Source organism: Bufo gargarizans, chromosome 4 (genome assembly GCF_014858855.1).
Source record: "Bufo gargarizans isolate SCDJY-AF-19 chromosome 4, ASM1485885v1, whole genome shotgun sequence".
Taxonomy (NCBI): domain Eukaryota; kingdom Metazoa; phylum Chordata; class Amphibia; order Anura; family Bufonidae; genus Bufo; species Bufo gargarizans.
This window is the reverse complement of record NC_058083.1, coordinates 62,438,043-62,452,136: the sequence shown is the minus strand read 5'-3', so window position 1 is coordinate 62,452,136 and position 14,094 is coordinate 62,438,043. Positions and strand designations below refer to the sequence as shown.

Genomic DNA, 14,094 nt, shown 5'->3' with positions numbered 1-14,094 from the left:
CTGCCTTTAGGGTGCAATAAGGGGTTCACTGCCTTCAGGGTGCAATAAGGGGTTCACTGCCTTTAGGGTGCAATAAGGGGTTCACTGCCTTCATGGTGCAATAAGGGGTTCACTGCCTTCAGGGTGCAATAAGGAGTTCACTGCCTTCAGGGTGCAATAAGGGGTTCACTGCCTTTAGGGTGCAATAAGGGGTTCACTGCCTTCAGGGTGCAATAAGGGGTTCACTGCCTTTAGGGTGCAATAAGGGGTTCACTGCCTTCAGGGTGCAATAAGGGGTTCACTGCCTTTAGGGTGCAATAAGGGGTTCACTGCCTTCAGGGTGCAATAAGGGGTTCACATACTTTAGGGTGCAATAAGGGGTTCACTGCCTTCAGGGTGCAATAAGGGGTTCACTGCCTTCAGGGTTCAATAAGGGGTTCACTGCCTTCAGGGTGCAATAAGGGGTTCACTGCCTTCAGGGTGCAATAAGGGGTTCACTGCCTTCAGGGTGCAATAAGGGGTTCACTGCCTTCAGGGTGCAATAAGGGGTTCACTGCCTTCAGGGTGCAATAAGGGGTTCACTGCCTTCAGGGTGCAATAAGGGGTTCACTGCCTTTAGGGTGCAATAAGGGGTTCACTGCCTTCAGGGTGCAATAAGGGGTTCACTGCCTTCAGGGTGCAATAAGGGGTTCACTGCCTTCAGGGTGCAATAAGGGGTTCACTGCCTTTAGGGTGCAATAAGGGGTTCACTGCCTTCAGGGTGCAATAAGGCGTTCACTGCCTTCAGGGTGCAATAAGGGGTTCACTGCCTTCAGGGTGCAATAAGGGGTTCACTGCCTTCAGGGTGCAATAAGGGGTTCACTGCCTTCAGGGTGCAATAAGGGGTTCACTGCCTTCAGGGTGCAATAAGGGGTTCACTGCCTTCAGGGTGCAATAAGGGGTTCACTGCCTTTAGGGTGCAATAAGGGGTTCACTGCCTTCAGGGTGCAATAAGGGGTTCACTGCCTTCAGGGTGCAATAAGGGGTTCACTGCCTTCAGGGTGCAATAAGGGGTTCACTGCCTTCAGGGTGCAATAAGGGGTTCACTGCCTTCAGGGTGCAATAAGGGGTTCACTGCCTTCAGGGTGCAATAAGGGGTACACTGCCTTCAGGGTGCAATAAGGAGTTCACTGCCTTCAGGGTGCAATAAGGGGTTCACTGCCTTCAGGGTGCAATAAGGGGTTCACTGCCTTCAGGGTGCAATAAGGAGTTCACTGCCTTCAGGGTGCAATAAGGGGTTCACTGCCTTCAGGGTGCAATAAGGGGTTCACTGCCTTCAGGGTGCAATAAGGGGTTCACTGCCTTTAGGGTGCAATAAGGGGTTCACTGCCTTCAGGGTGCAATAAGGGGTTCACTGCCTTCAGGGTGCAATAAGGGGTTCACTGCCTTCAGGGTGCAATAAGGGGTTCACTGCCTTCAGGGTGCAATAAGGGGTTCACTGCCTTCAGGGTGCAATAAGGAGTTCACTGCCTTCAGGGTGCAATAAGGGGTTCACTGCCTTCAGGTGCAATAAGGGGTTCACTGCCTTCAGGGTGCAATAAGGGGTTCACTGCCTTTAGGGTGCAATAAGGGGTTCACTGCCTTCAGGGTGCAATAAGGGGTTCACTGCCTTCAGGGTGCAATAAGGGGTTCACTGCCTTCAGGGTGCAATAAGGGGTTCACTGCCTTCAGGGTGCAATAAGGGGTTCACTGCCTTCAGGGTGCAATAAGGGGTTCACTGCCTTCAGGGTGCAATAAGGGGTTCACTGCCTTTAGGGTGCAATAAGGGGTTCACTGCCTTTAGGGTGCAATAAGGGGTTCACTGCCTTTAGGGTGCAATAAGGGGTTCACTGCCTTTAGGGTGCAATAAGGGGTTCACTGCCTTCAGGGTGCAATAAGGGGTTCACTGCCTTCAGGGTGCAATAAGGGGTTCACTGCCTTCAGGGTGCAATAAGGGGTTCACTGCCTTTAGGGTGCAATAAGGGGTTCACTGCCTTTAGGGTGCAATAAGGGGTTCACTGCCTTTAGGGTGCAATAAGGGGTTCACTGCCTTTAGGGTGCAATAAGGGGTTCACTGCCTTCAGGGTGCAATAAGGGGTTCACTGCCTTCAGGGTGCAATAAGGGGTTCACTGCCTTCAGGGTGCAATAAGGGGTTCACTGCCTTCAGGGTTCAATAAGGGGTTCACTGCCTTCAGGGTGCAATAAGGGGTTCACTGCCTTCAGGGTGCAATAAGGGGTTCACTGCCTTCAGGGTGCAATAAGGGGTTCACTGCCTTCAGGGTGCAATAAGGGGTTCACTGCCTTCAGGGTGCAATAAGGGGTTCACTGTCTTTAGGGTGCAATAAGGGGTTCACTGCCTTCAGGGTGCAATAAGGGGTTCACTGCCTTTAGGGTGCAATAAGGGGTTCACTGCCTTCAGGGTGCAATAAGGGGTTCACTGCCTTTAGGGTGCAATAAGGGGTTCACTGCCTTTAGGGTGCAATAAGGGGTTCACTGCCTTTAGGGTGCAATAAGGGGTTCACTGCCTTTAGGGTGCAATAAGGGGTTCACTGCCTTTAGGGTGCAATAAGGGGTTCACTGCCTTCAGGGTGCAATAAGGGGTTCACTGCCTTCAGGGTGCAATAAGGGGTTCACTGCCTTTAGGGTGCAATAAGGGGTTCACTGCCTTCAGGGTGCAATAAGGGGTTCACTGCCTTCAGGGTTCAATAAGGGGTTCACTGCCTTCAGGGTGCAATAAGGGGTTCACTGCCTTCAGGGTGCAATATGGGGTTCACTGCCTTCAGGGTGCAATAAGGGGTTCACTGCCTTCAGGGTGCAATAAGGGGTTCACTGCCTTTAGGGTGCAATAAGGGGTTCACTGCCTTCAGGGTGCAATAAGGGGTTCACTGCCTTTAGGGTGCAATAAGGGGTTCACTGCCTTTAGGGTGCAATAAGGGGTTCACTGCCTTTAGGGTGCAATAAGGGGTTCACTGCCTTTAGGGTGCAATAAGGGGTTCACTGCCTTTAGGGTGCAATAAGGGGTTCACTGCCTTCAGGGTGCAATAAGGGGTTCACTGCCTTCAGGGTGCAATAAGGGTTCACTGCCTTCAGGGTGCAATAAGGGGTTCACTGCCTTCAGGGTGCAATAAGGGGTTCACTGCCTTTAGGGTGCAATAAGGGGTTCACTGCCTTCAGGGTGCAATAAGGGTTCACTGCCTTCAGGGTTCAATAAGGGGTTCACTGCCTTCAGGGTGCAATAAGGGGTTCACTGCCTTCAGGGTGCAATAAGGGGTTCACTGCCTTCAGGGTGCAATAAGGGGTTCACTGCCTTCAGGGTGCAATAAGGGGTTCACTGCCTTCAGGGTGCAATAAGGGGTTCACTGCCTTCAGGGTGCAATAAGGGGTTCACTGCCTTCAGGGTGCAATAAGGGGTTCACTGCCTTTAGGGTGCAATAAGGGGTTCACTGCCTTCAGGGTGCAATAAGGGGTTCACTGCCTTTAGGGTGCAATAAGGGGTTCACTGCCTTCAGGGTGCAATAAGGGGTTCACTGCCTTAGGGTGCAATAAGGGGTTCACTGCCTTCAGGGTGCAATAAGGGGTTCACTGCCTTCAGGGTGCAATAAGGGGTTCACTGCCTTCAGGGTGCAATAAGGGGTTCACTGCCTTCAGGGTGCAATAAGGGGTTCACTGCCTTCAGGGTGCAATAAGGGGTTCACTGCCTTAGGGTGCAATAAGGGGTTCACTGCCTTCAGGGTGCAATAAGGGGTTCACTGCCTTCAGGGTGCAATAAGGGGTTCACTGCCTTCAGGGTGCAATAAGGGGTTCACTGCCTTCAGGGTGCAATAAGGGGTTCACTGCCTTCAGGGTGCAATAAGGGGTTCACTGCCTTCAGGGTGCAATAAGGGGTTCACTGCCTTTAGGGTGCAATAAGGGGTTCACTGCCTTCAGGGTGCAATAAGGGGTTCACTGCTTTCAGGGTGCAATAAGGGGTTCACTGCCTTCAGGGTGCAATAAGGGGTTCACTGCCTTCAGGGTGCAATAAGGGGTTCACTGCCTTCAGGGTGCAATAAGGGGTTCACTGCCTTCAGGGTGCAATAAGGGGTTCACTGCCTTCAGGGTGCAATAAGGGGTTCACTGCCTTTAGGGTGCAATAAGGGGTTCACTGCCTTCAGGGTGCAATAAGGGGTTCACTGCCTTCAGGGTGCAATAAGGGGTTCACTGCCTTCAGGGTGCAATAAGGGGTTCACTGCCTTTAGGGTGCAATAAAGGGGTTCACTGCCTTCAGGGTGCAATAAGGGGTTCAATGTTTTCAGGGTGCAATAAGGGGTTCACTGCCTTCAGGGTGCAATAAGGGGTTCACTGCCTTCAGGGTGCAATAAGGGGTTCACATACTTTAGGGTGCAACAGGGGTCGTCTCACTTCAGTAAGTGACGGTTATCATGTAGAGAAAGTGTACTAATGTATTGTGATTCTCTATGTTGCTTCCATTGTTGGCTGGATTCATTTTTCCACCACGTTACACACAGCTCGTTTCCATGGTTACAGACCACCCCGCAATCCAGCAGTGGTGGCCGTGCTTGCACACTATAGGATAAAGCACTAGCCAATGTGCGCTCCCATGGTAGAGGCCGATGATTTTTCCCTATAGTCTGAAAGCACGGCCACCGTTGCTGGATTGCAGGGTGGTCTGTAACCATGGAAACGAGCAGTGTATAATTTTGATGGAATAATAAATCTTGCCAGCAAAGGAGGCAATATGGACAATCACAATACATTAGTAAGTGCCTTATATTAACTCTCTCTACATGATAAATGTGACTTACTGAAGCGAGACGACCCCTTTAAAAGGTACAATAGAGGTTTCACTTAAAGTACAAAGTGGGTTTACGTCAGGGTTTGGCTTTGCTATGTGACTCAGCAGCAAATACACCTTATATCCGGAGAGTCGCACATCATTTGCAGTTGTCTCCTAGCAAGGGTTAACAAATATTTTTTTTTAGTTTTTAAAGGTTTCTATTGGGTCTTGAAGCCAAAGACTGGTGTTTGTAGGCCGGAAGCCTTTGAAGGTATAGTAGTTATGGGTTTTCTTTCACAGCAGACAAACACACAGGAACTCATCATCATCATCATCATCATCAATCATTTTGTCTCGGACGCTGACCAGTGAGAAGTCAGACATCATTTTAATTTGTCTCCTAGTTAGGGTTTAAAAAAAATACACATATATATATTTTAGGTTTGTGTTGGGTCTTGAAAGCTATAAGACTTACCATCGAGTTACCGGCTGAGCCTGAAGTCATCCTGGATCTTCTCTGGGATTTTCCATACAAATGCACTAATTCTTTTTGACGCTGATCAGTGAGACGTCAGACATCATTTCAATTAGTCTCCTAGGATTTAGCCTCACATGGACATTATTCCGATACCTGACAATGTCCTAAAGTGAACCCTGTACACCTGGATCTGCCAGTGTTTACTGGTCCCACTGTAAATCAACACTACAAGCCAATATTTCTCAGAAAATACAGGATAAACCATGTTCCTTAATTGTAGTGGACAAAGCAAACATTTCTAAGCAAGACAGAACCGCTGTGTCTATGAGGGTCCAGTATGTTACTGCCTACAGGGGGTTTCTCACTACAAAAGGTACCACATTTATAAGATGTTCCTGTTTACTAACAAAATAAAAAAAAAAGGAAATAGGTTAATTGAGGTAATTGATACAAATCAACCCTCAGACTTCTCCTAATACCATCGGTTAAGGTATAAGAGCCAAACATCTTGACGCGTCTTCTTCATTAACCTTCTCTACAGAACTTTCTTCTCTAACATTATTAGTCCCAACTACTAACGTGATTGTAAAACCTCCCCAATCCTTCCCATACCTGCTCTTACCTTCCTTATATTTCTAACCTACCCCCAACATGACCTGGACAGACAGGCCCCCCTCTAATCGGCATGGCGAGCAGGTCCCCCGAGGCCGTTCACCGAGGTTAGGCATTGTGGAGACTCACCGGCTCTTAGATCCTTCGGGATCTTTGGTCTTCTGTTATTGTACACATTGCCGACTGGACCCGTCTTAGGGATAGAATGTCCGCCTTCACCCCCGGCTGGTGCACTGTCTGTCCAGGTCATGTTGGGGGTAGGTTAGAAATATAAGGAAGGTAAGAGCAGGTATGGGAAGGATTGGGGAGGTTTTACAATCACGTTAGTAGTTGGGACTAATAATGTTAGAGAAGAATGTTCTGTAGAGAAGGTTAATGAAGAAGACGCGTCTCTTGTCAACATATTGTTAAGGTGTAAAGATGACCGATTGGCTATTACAGCTTAAAGGGGTCGTCCCACGAAAAATATTCTATAGTTTTCAAACCAGCACCTGGATCTGAATATTTTTGTAATTGCATGTAATGAAGCATTTATTCTAGCTACGGAGTTATCCAATAAAATGTGTCTGTATAGGGCCACTTAGCTTCCTAGTTATTTGACCGGCTCTCTGAGATGGTCGCACATGCTCAGTTTCATCCTTCAACTGCCTCCTAAGCTGTAATAGGGAGAGCTGAGACATGCCCCCTCAGCTGCAGTAGAAAAGACACGCCCCTCAGCTCCAGTAGAAAAGACACGCCCCCTCAGCTCCAGTAGAAAAGACACGCCCCTCAGCTCCAGTAGAAAAGACACGCCCCTCAGCTCCAGTAGAAAAGACACGGCCCCTCAGCTCCAGTAGAAAAGACACGCCCCCTCAGCTCCAGTAGAAAAGACACGCCCCTTAACTGCAGTAGAAAAGACACGCCCCTCAGCTGCAGTAGAAAAGACACGCCCCCTCAGCTGCAGTAGAAAAGACACGCCCCTTAGCTGCAGCAGAGAAGACACGCCCCTCAGCTCCAGTAGAAAAGACACGCCCCTCAGCTCCAGTAGAAAAGACACGCCCCCTCAGCTCCAGTAGAAAAGACACGCCCCTCAGCTCCAGTAGAAAAGACACGCCCCCTCAGCTCCAGTAGAAAAGACACGCCCCTCAGCTCCAGTAGAAAAGACACGCCCCCTCAGCCCCAGTAGAAAAGACACGCCCCTCAGCTCCAGTAGAAAAGACACGCCCCTCAGCTCCAGTAGAAAAGACACGCCCCCTCAGCTCCAGTAGAAAAGACACGCCCCTCAGCTCCAGTAGAAAGGACACGCCCCTTGAGCTGTCAGCTTGATATAAATCTAGCAGAGCAATGAATGAGGAGATCTCTGGATCCATGTGAGGTCCAGGGCTGGTTCTGGCTTTGTTGGAAAGGTATTGTCATGGACTATATGAGGTCTGATTCTCATGTTTTACATTATTTGTGGGATAACCCCTTAACCAATGGTATTAGGAGAAGTATGAGGGTTAAACACTATAGATCTCTGGCACTCATGCCGGCTGGGCCAGGATACTCACTGCTGTAGACCAACCCACAGCCTGACCAGGAATTGGGGATTTGAGGCTGGCCATGGCTTTGTGTAACAGTGCGGTGAGAAAACGCTTTCAGTGGTTGGTTTTTATATATACACACGTAAATAAACATGAACCGGAGAATCCCTTTACCTGATAGCTCAGGTGATCGTCTTCTACAGAACAACCATGTTTTGCATTTAATAAATGAACACATTTTATTATTACAAAACAATCGTATAATGCAGCAAATCCCACTGGAGTAAAGGGCGGCCCCAGTGGTGAAAGACCCACTACATCCCTAGTACATAGTCAGACATAATATAAACCATATCAATGACAAAGCGCTAATTACCATCTGTCGTGTCTCAAAGAAATACAAACCAATAATAGATAACAGTATTTACATATCTCTATATTTATATCCTCATAGCCGACATTTAAAATAAAATTAATTACTGTATTTTTCGCCCTATAAGACGCACCGGCCCATAAGACGCACCTAGGTTTTTGAGGAGGAAAATAAGAAAAAATATTATTTTGAACCAAAAGGTGTACTTTTGGTGTGTTTTGAGCTAATGGTGATCTGTGGATGATGCACTGTTATGGGGGGATCTGTGGATGACACTGTTATGGGGGGATCTGTGGATGGCACTGTTATGGGGATCTGTGGATGACACTTATGGGGGGGATCTGTGGATGGCACTGTTATGGGGGGATCTGTGGATGACACTGTTATGGGGGTCTGTGGATGGCACTGTTATGGGGGATCTGTGGATGGCGCTGTTATGGGGGGATCTGTGGATGACACTGTTATGGGGATCTGTGGATGACACTGTTATGGGGGTCTGTGGATGGCACTGTTATGGGGGGGATCTGTGGATAACACTGTTATGGGGGGATCTGTGGATGACACTGTTATGGGGGTCTGTGGATGGCGCTGTTATGGGGGGATCTGTGGATGGCGCTGTTATGGGGGGATCTGTGGATGACGCTGTATGGGGGGGATCTGTGGATGGCACTGTTATGGGGGGGATCTGTGGATGGCACTGTTATGGGGGATCTGTGGATGACACTGTTATGGGGGGGATCTGTGGATGACACTGTTATGGGGGGATCTGTGGATGACACTGTTATGGGGGGATCTGTGGATGACACTTATGGGGGGATCTGTGGATGACTCACCGTTATGGGGGCTCTGAGGATGGCACTGTTATGGGGGCATCTGGGGATGGCACTGTTATGGAGGCATCTGGGGATGGCACTGTTATGGGGGCATCTGGGGATGGCACTGTTATGGGGGCATCTGGGGATGGCACTGTTATGGGGGCATCTGGGGATGGCATGACACTGTTATGGGGGGATCTGTGGATGGCACTGTTATGGGGGATCTGTGGATGACACTGTTATGGGGGGATCTGTGGATGGCACTGTTATGGGGGGATCTGTGGATGACACTGTTATGGGGGATCTGTGGATGACACTGTTATGGGGGTCTGTGGATGACACTGTTATGGGGGGATCTGTGGATGACACTGTTATGGGGGGATCTGTGGATGGCACTGTTATGGGGGGGATCTGTGGATGACACTGTTATGGGGGGGATCTGTGGATGGCACTTGTGGGGGGATCTGTGGATGGCACTGTTATGGGGGATCTGTGGATGACACTGTTATGGGGGTCTGTGGATGACACTGTTATGGGGGTCTGTGGATGACACTGTTATGGGGGTCTGTGGATGACACTGTTATGGGGGATCTGTGGATGACACTGTTATGGGGGATCTGTGGATGACACTTATGGGGGATCTGGGGATGACACTGTTATGGGGCATCTGGGGATGGCATGACACTGCTATGGGGGATCTGTGGATGGCACTGTTATGGGGGGGATCTGGGGATGACACTGTTATGGGGGCATCTGGGGATGGCATGACACTGCTATGGGGGATCTGTGGATGACACATAGCATCTTATGCTATGTGTTATCCACAGATCCTCCCCCATTACAGTGTCCCTGTGTAGTGAATGACCCCCAATACAGAGCCTGCTCCGCCTGCTTCATTCATAAAGTGGGCGGAGCAGGCGCGTGACGTAGTGAGTTATGCTGCCGGCTCCCGCCCTCTCGCCCGGCCTCCGTAGTAAGTACCGTACTACAGCCTGGGTGAATGAATTTACAGTTTAACATTGCCTATATGATTAGTACAGGGAGCGGGCCCCGTGTAGTAGAATACAGTGACTGCACCGGGCCCCGCTGCCATTACAGCACCAGATGCCGGCCCCCAGCCCCTCCTCCCTCCCGCTGAGACACACGCCGGCCAACAATGTATCAATGTAAAATTGCAGCATTCGCCCCATAAGACGCAGTGCCATTTTTTGTGGGGGGATGGGGAGTGCGTCTTATAGGGCGAAAAATACGGTACATAAATCAGAAGTGAGAATAAAGTGCAGCGAAGTCAATAGTCACTGTCAGTAGCCAACACAATGTCCGACACATTCTGCCGTAGCGCACCGTCTGGGGCCACGAAGCAGCACCGCGATGAGCGCCTCTAGCGGTGACTGTTGCCTTCGCTGCACTTTGTTCTCGCTTCTGATTTATGTGACTCATTTAGGTTATTAAGGACATTATATATATTGTTATTTCCCCGTGTATGTGCTGCAGTGACACAAGGATGGATGTTCCCGGACACGGTCACACCTGTGCATTGATACTGTCACTCACTATTTTCCATTTTAGCATCATCATTTTTTCATTATTATTGTTATTTATTTTTATCGATAGTTTTGTTTATTGGTTTTTTTCATCGATATTTATTTTCGAATCATGGATCGAATGTGATAATCTAATTATGCTGCTATTTTTGGCGGCCGCCCCTTTGTCTCCCTCCGTTTCTCGTTCTGTTTCTTTTCTTTTGTGTTTGTTATTATATAACATTTCTACCATTATTGATTCTTTATCCTGTTCCCAAGACGTCATCTGCGAGGTCTGACATGCGCAATGCTTCTTTGATGGTGGAGACACGGACTCGCGATACTTGGTGACGGGATTCCGTGCTGACATCGCGATCACGTGATATACCATAGATCACATGTGTTTCCCCAGCGCTGCCTCTTTTCTCCTGCACCGTATTCTCTTTATAATCATGTTTGTAAAATATATGTCATTCTGCCGGATCCTAATACCGGAAAACCACAAGACCCATCGCCTTACATTGGACTGAATGTTAGGCACAACCGAAAAATTGGGAAAATGTTTTTAGTAAACAATGAAGCAAGACGGCAATTATAAGACAACTCCGCAGACCTCAATATCCCCCCGCAGAACCTTACCCAGCTATAGACCCAGATATCCCCCCCACAGAACCTTACCCAACTATAGACCCAGATATCCCCCCCACAGAACCTTACCCAACTATAGACCCAGATATCCCCCCGCAGAACCTTACCCAGCTATAGACCCATATATACCCCCCCCCCCGCAGAACCTTACCCAGCTATCCCCCCCCGCAGAACCTTACCCAGCTATAGACCCAGATATCCCCCCCACAGAACCTTACCCAACTATAGACCCAGATATCCCCCCGCAGAACCTTACCCAGCTATAGACCCAGATATCCCCCCCGCAGAACCTTACCCAACTATAGACCCAGATATCCCCCCGCAGAACCTTACCCAACTATAGACCCAGATATCCCCCCCACAGAACCTTACCCAGCTATAGACCCAGATATCCCCCCCACAGAACCTTACCCAACTATAGACCCAGATATCCCCCCCACAGAACCTTACCCAACTATAGACCCAGATATCCCCCCGCAGAACCTTACCCAGCTATAGACCCAGATATCCCCCCCCCGCAGAACCTTACCCAGCTATCCCCCCCCCGCAGAACCTTACCCAGCTATAGACCCAGATATCCCCCCCGCAGAACCTTAACCAACTATAGACCCAGATATCCCCCCGCAGAACCTTACCCAACTATAGACCCAGATATCCCCCCCACAGAACCTTACCCAGCTATAGACCCAGATATCCCCCCCGCAAAACCTTACCCAGCTATAGACCCAGATATCCCCCCCCCCCGTAGAACCTTACCCAGCTATAGACCCAGATATCCCCCCCCCCCCCCGTAGAACCTTACCCAGCTATGGACCCAGATATCCCCCCCCCACAGGACCTTACCCAGCTATAGACCCAGATATCCCCCCCCCCCCGCAGAACCTTACCCAGCTATAGACCCAGATATCCCCCCCCGTAGAACCTTACCCAGCTATAGACCCAGATATCCCCCCCCACAGGACCTTACCCAGCTATAGACCCAGATATCCCCACGCAGAACCTTACCCAGCTATAGACCCAGATATCCCCCCCCCCCGCAGAACCTTACCCAGCTATAGACCCAGATATCCCCCCACAGAACCTTACCCAGCTATAGACCCATATATCCCCCCCACAGAACCTTACCCAGCTATAGACCCATATATCCCCCCCCACAGAACCTTACACAGCTATAGACCCAGATATCCCCCCGCAGGACCTTACCCAGCTATAGACCCAGATATCCCCCCCACAGAACCTTACCCAGCTATAGACCCAGATATCCCCCCGCAGAACCTTACCCAGCTATAGACCCAGATATCCCCCCGCAGAACCTTACCCAGCTATAGACCCAGATATCCCCCTGCAGAACCTTACCCAGCTATAGACCCAGATATCCCCCCGCAGAACATTACCCAGCTATAGACCCAGATATCCCCCCCCAGAACCTTACCAAACTATAGACCCAGATATCCCCCACAGAACCTTACCCAGCTATAGACCCAGATATCCCCCCCCGCAGAACCTTACCCAGCTATAGACCCAGATATCCCCCCGCAGGACCTTACCGAGCTATAGACCCAGATATCCCCCCGCAGAACCTTACCCAGCTATAGACCCAGATATCCCCCCCGCAGAACCTTACCCAGCTATAGACCCAGATATCCCCCCGCAGAACCTTACCCAGCTATAGACCCAGATATCCCCCCCGCAGAACCTTACCCAGCTATAGACCCAGATATCCCCCCGCAGGACCTTACCCAGCTATAGACCCAGATATCCCCCCGCAGAACCTTACCCAGCTATAGACCCAGATATCCCCCCGCAGAACCTTAACCAGCTATAGACCCAGATATCCCCCTGCAGAACCTTACCAAACTATAGACCCAGATATCCCCCGCAGAACCTTACCCAGCTATAGACCCAGATATCCCCCCGCAGAACCTTACCCAGCTATAGACCCAGATATCCCCCCGCAGAACCTTACCCAGCTATAGACCCAGATATCCCCCTGCAGAACCTTACCCAACTATAGACCCAGATATCCCCCGCAGAACCTTACCCAGCTATAGACCCAGATATCCCCCCTGCAGAACCTTACCCAACTATAGATCCAGATATCCCCCCGCAGAACCTTACCCAACTATAGACCCAGATATCCCCCCCCCCCCGCAGAACCTTACCCAGCTATAGACCCAGATATCCCCCTGCAGAACCTTACCCAACTATAGACCCAGATATCCCCCGCAGAACCTTACCCAGCTATAGACCCAGATATCCCCCCGCAGAACCTTACCCAGCTATAGACCCAGATATCCCCCTGCAGAACCTTACCAAACTATAGACCCAGATATCCCCCGCAGAACCTTACCCAGCTATAGACCCAGATATCCCCCCCGCAGAACCTTACCCAGATATCCCCCCGCAGAACCTTACCCAGCTATAAACCCAGATATCCCCCCTGCAGAACCTTACCCAGCTATAGACCCAGATATCCCCCTGCAGAACCTTACCAAACTATAGACCCAGATATCCTCCCCCGCAGAACCTTACCCAGCTATAGACCCAGATATCCCCCCGCAGAACCTTACCCAGCTATAGACCCAGATATCCCCCTGCAGAACCTTACCCAACTATAGACCCAGATATCCCCCGCAGAACCTTACCCAGCTATAGACCCAGATATCCCCCCCGCAGAACCTTACCCAGCTATAGACCCAGATATCCCCCCGCAGAACCTTACCCAGCTATAGACCCAGATATCCCCCTGCAGAACCTTACCCAACTATAGACCAAGATATCCCCCGCAGAACCTTACCCAGCTATAGACCCAGAATTCCCCCCCGCAGAACCTTACCCAGCTATAGACCCAGATATGCCCCCTGAGAACCTTACCCAGCTATAGACCCAGATATCCCCCCCGCAGAACCTTACCCAGCTATAGACCCAGATATCCCCCCACAGAACCTTACCCAGCTATAGACCCAGATATCCCCCCCGCAGAACCTTACCCAACTATAGACCCAGATATCCCCCCCCCCGCAGAACCTTACCCAGCTATAGACCCAGATATCCCCCCCCCCGCAGAACATTACCCAACTATAGACCCAGATATCCCCCCCCGCAGAACATTACCCAGCTATAGACCCAGATATCCCCCCCGCAGAACATTACCCAGCTATAGACCCAGATATCCCCCCACAGAACCTTACCCAGCTATAGACCCAGATATCCCCCCGCAGAACCTTACCCAGCTATAGACCCAGATATCCCCCGCAGAACCTTACCCAGCTATAGACCCAGATATCCCCCCGCAGAACCTTACCCAGCTATAGACCCAGATATCCCCCCGCAGAACCTTACCCAGCTATAGACCCAGATATCCCCCCCGC

General features: G+C 50.3%; 1 protein-coding gene across 1 annotated transcript in view; it reads left to right on the top strand.

The window, feature by feature from the left end:
• The window catches only part of LOC122935208 (zinc finger protein 397-like), a 1,371,324-nt gene that overhangs the window by 644,997 nt on the left and 712,233 nt on the right, over positions 1 to 14,094 (top strand). The window lies entirely within an intron of this gene.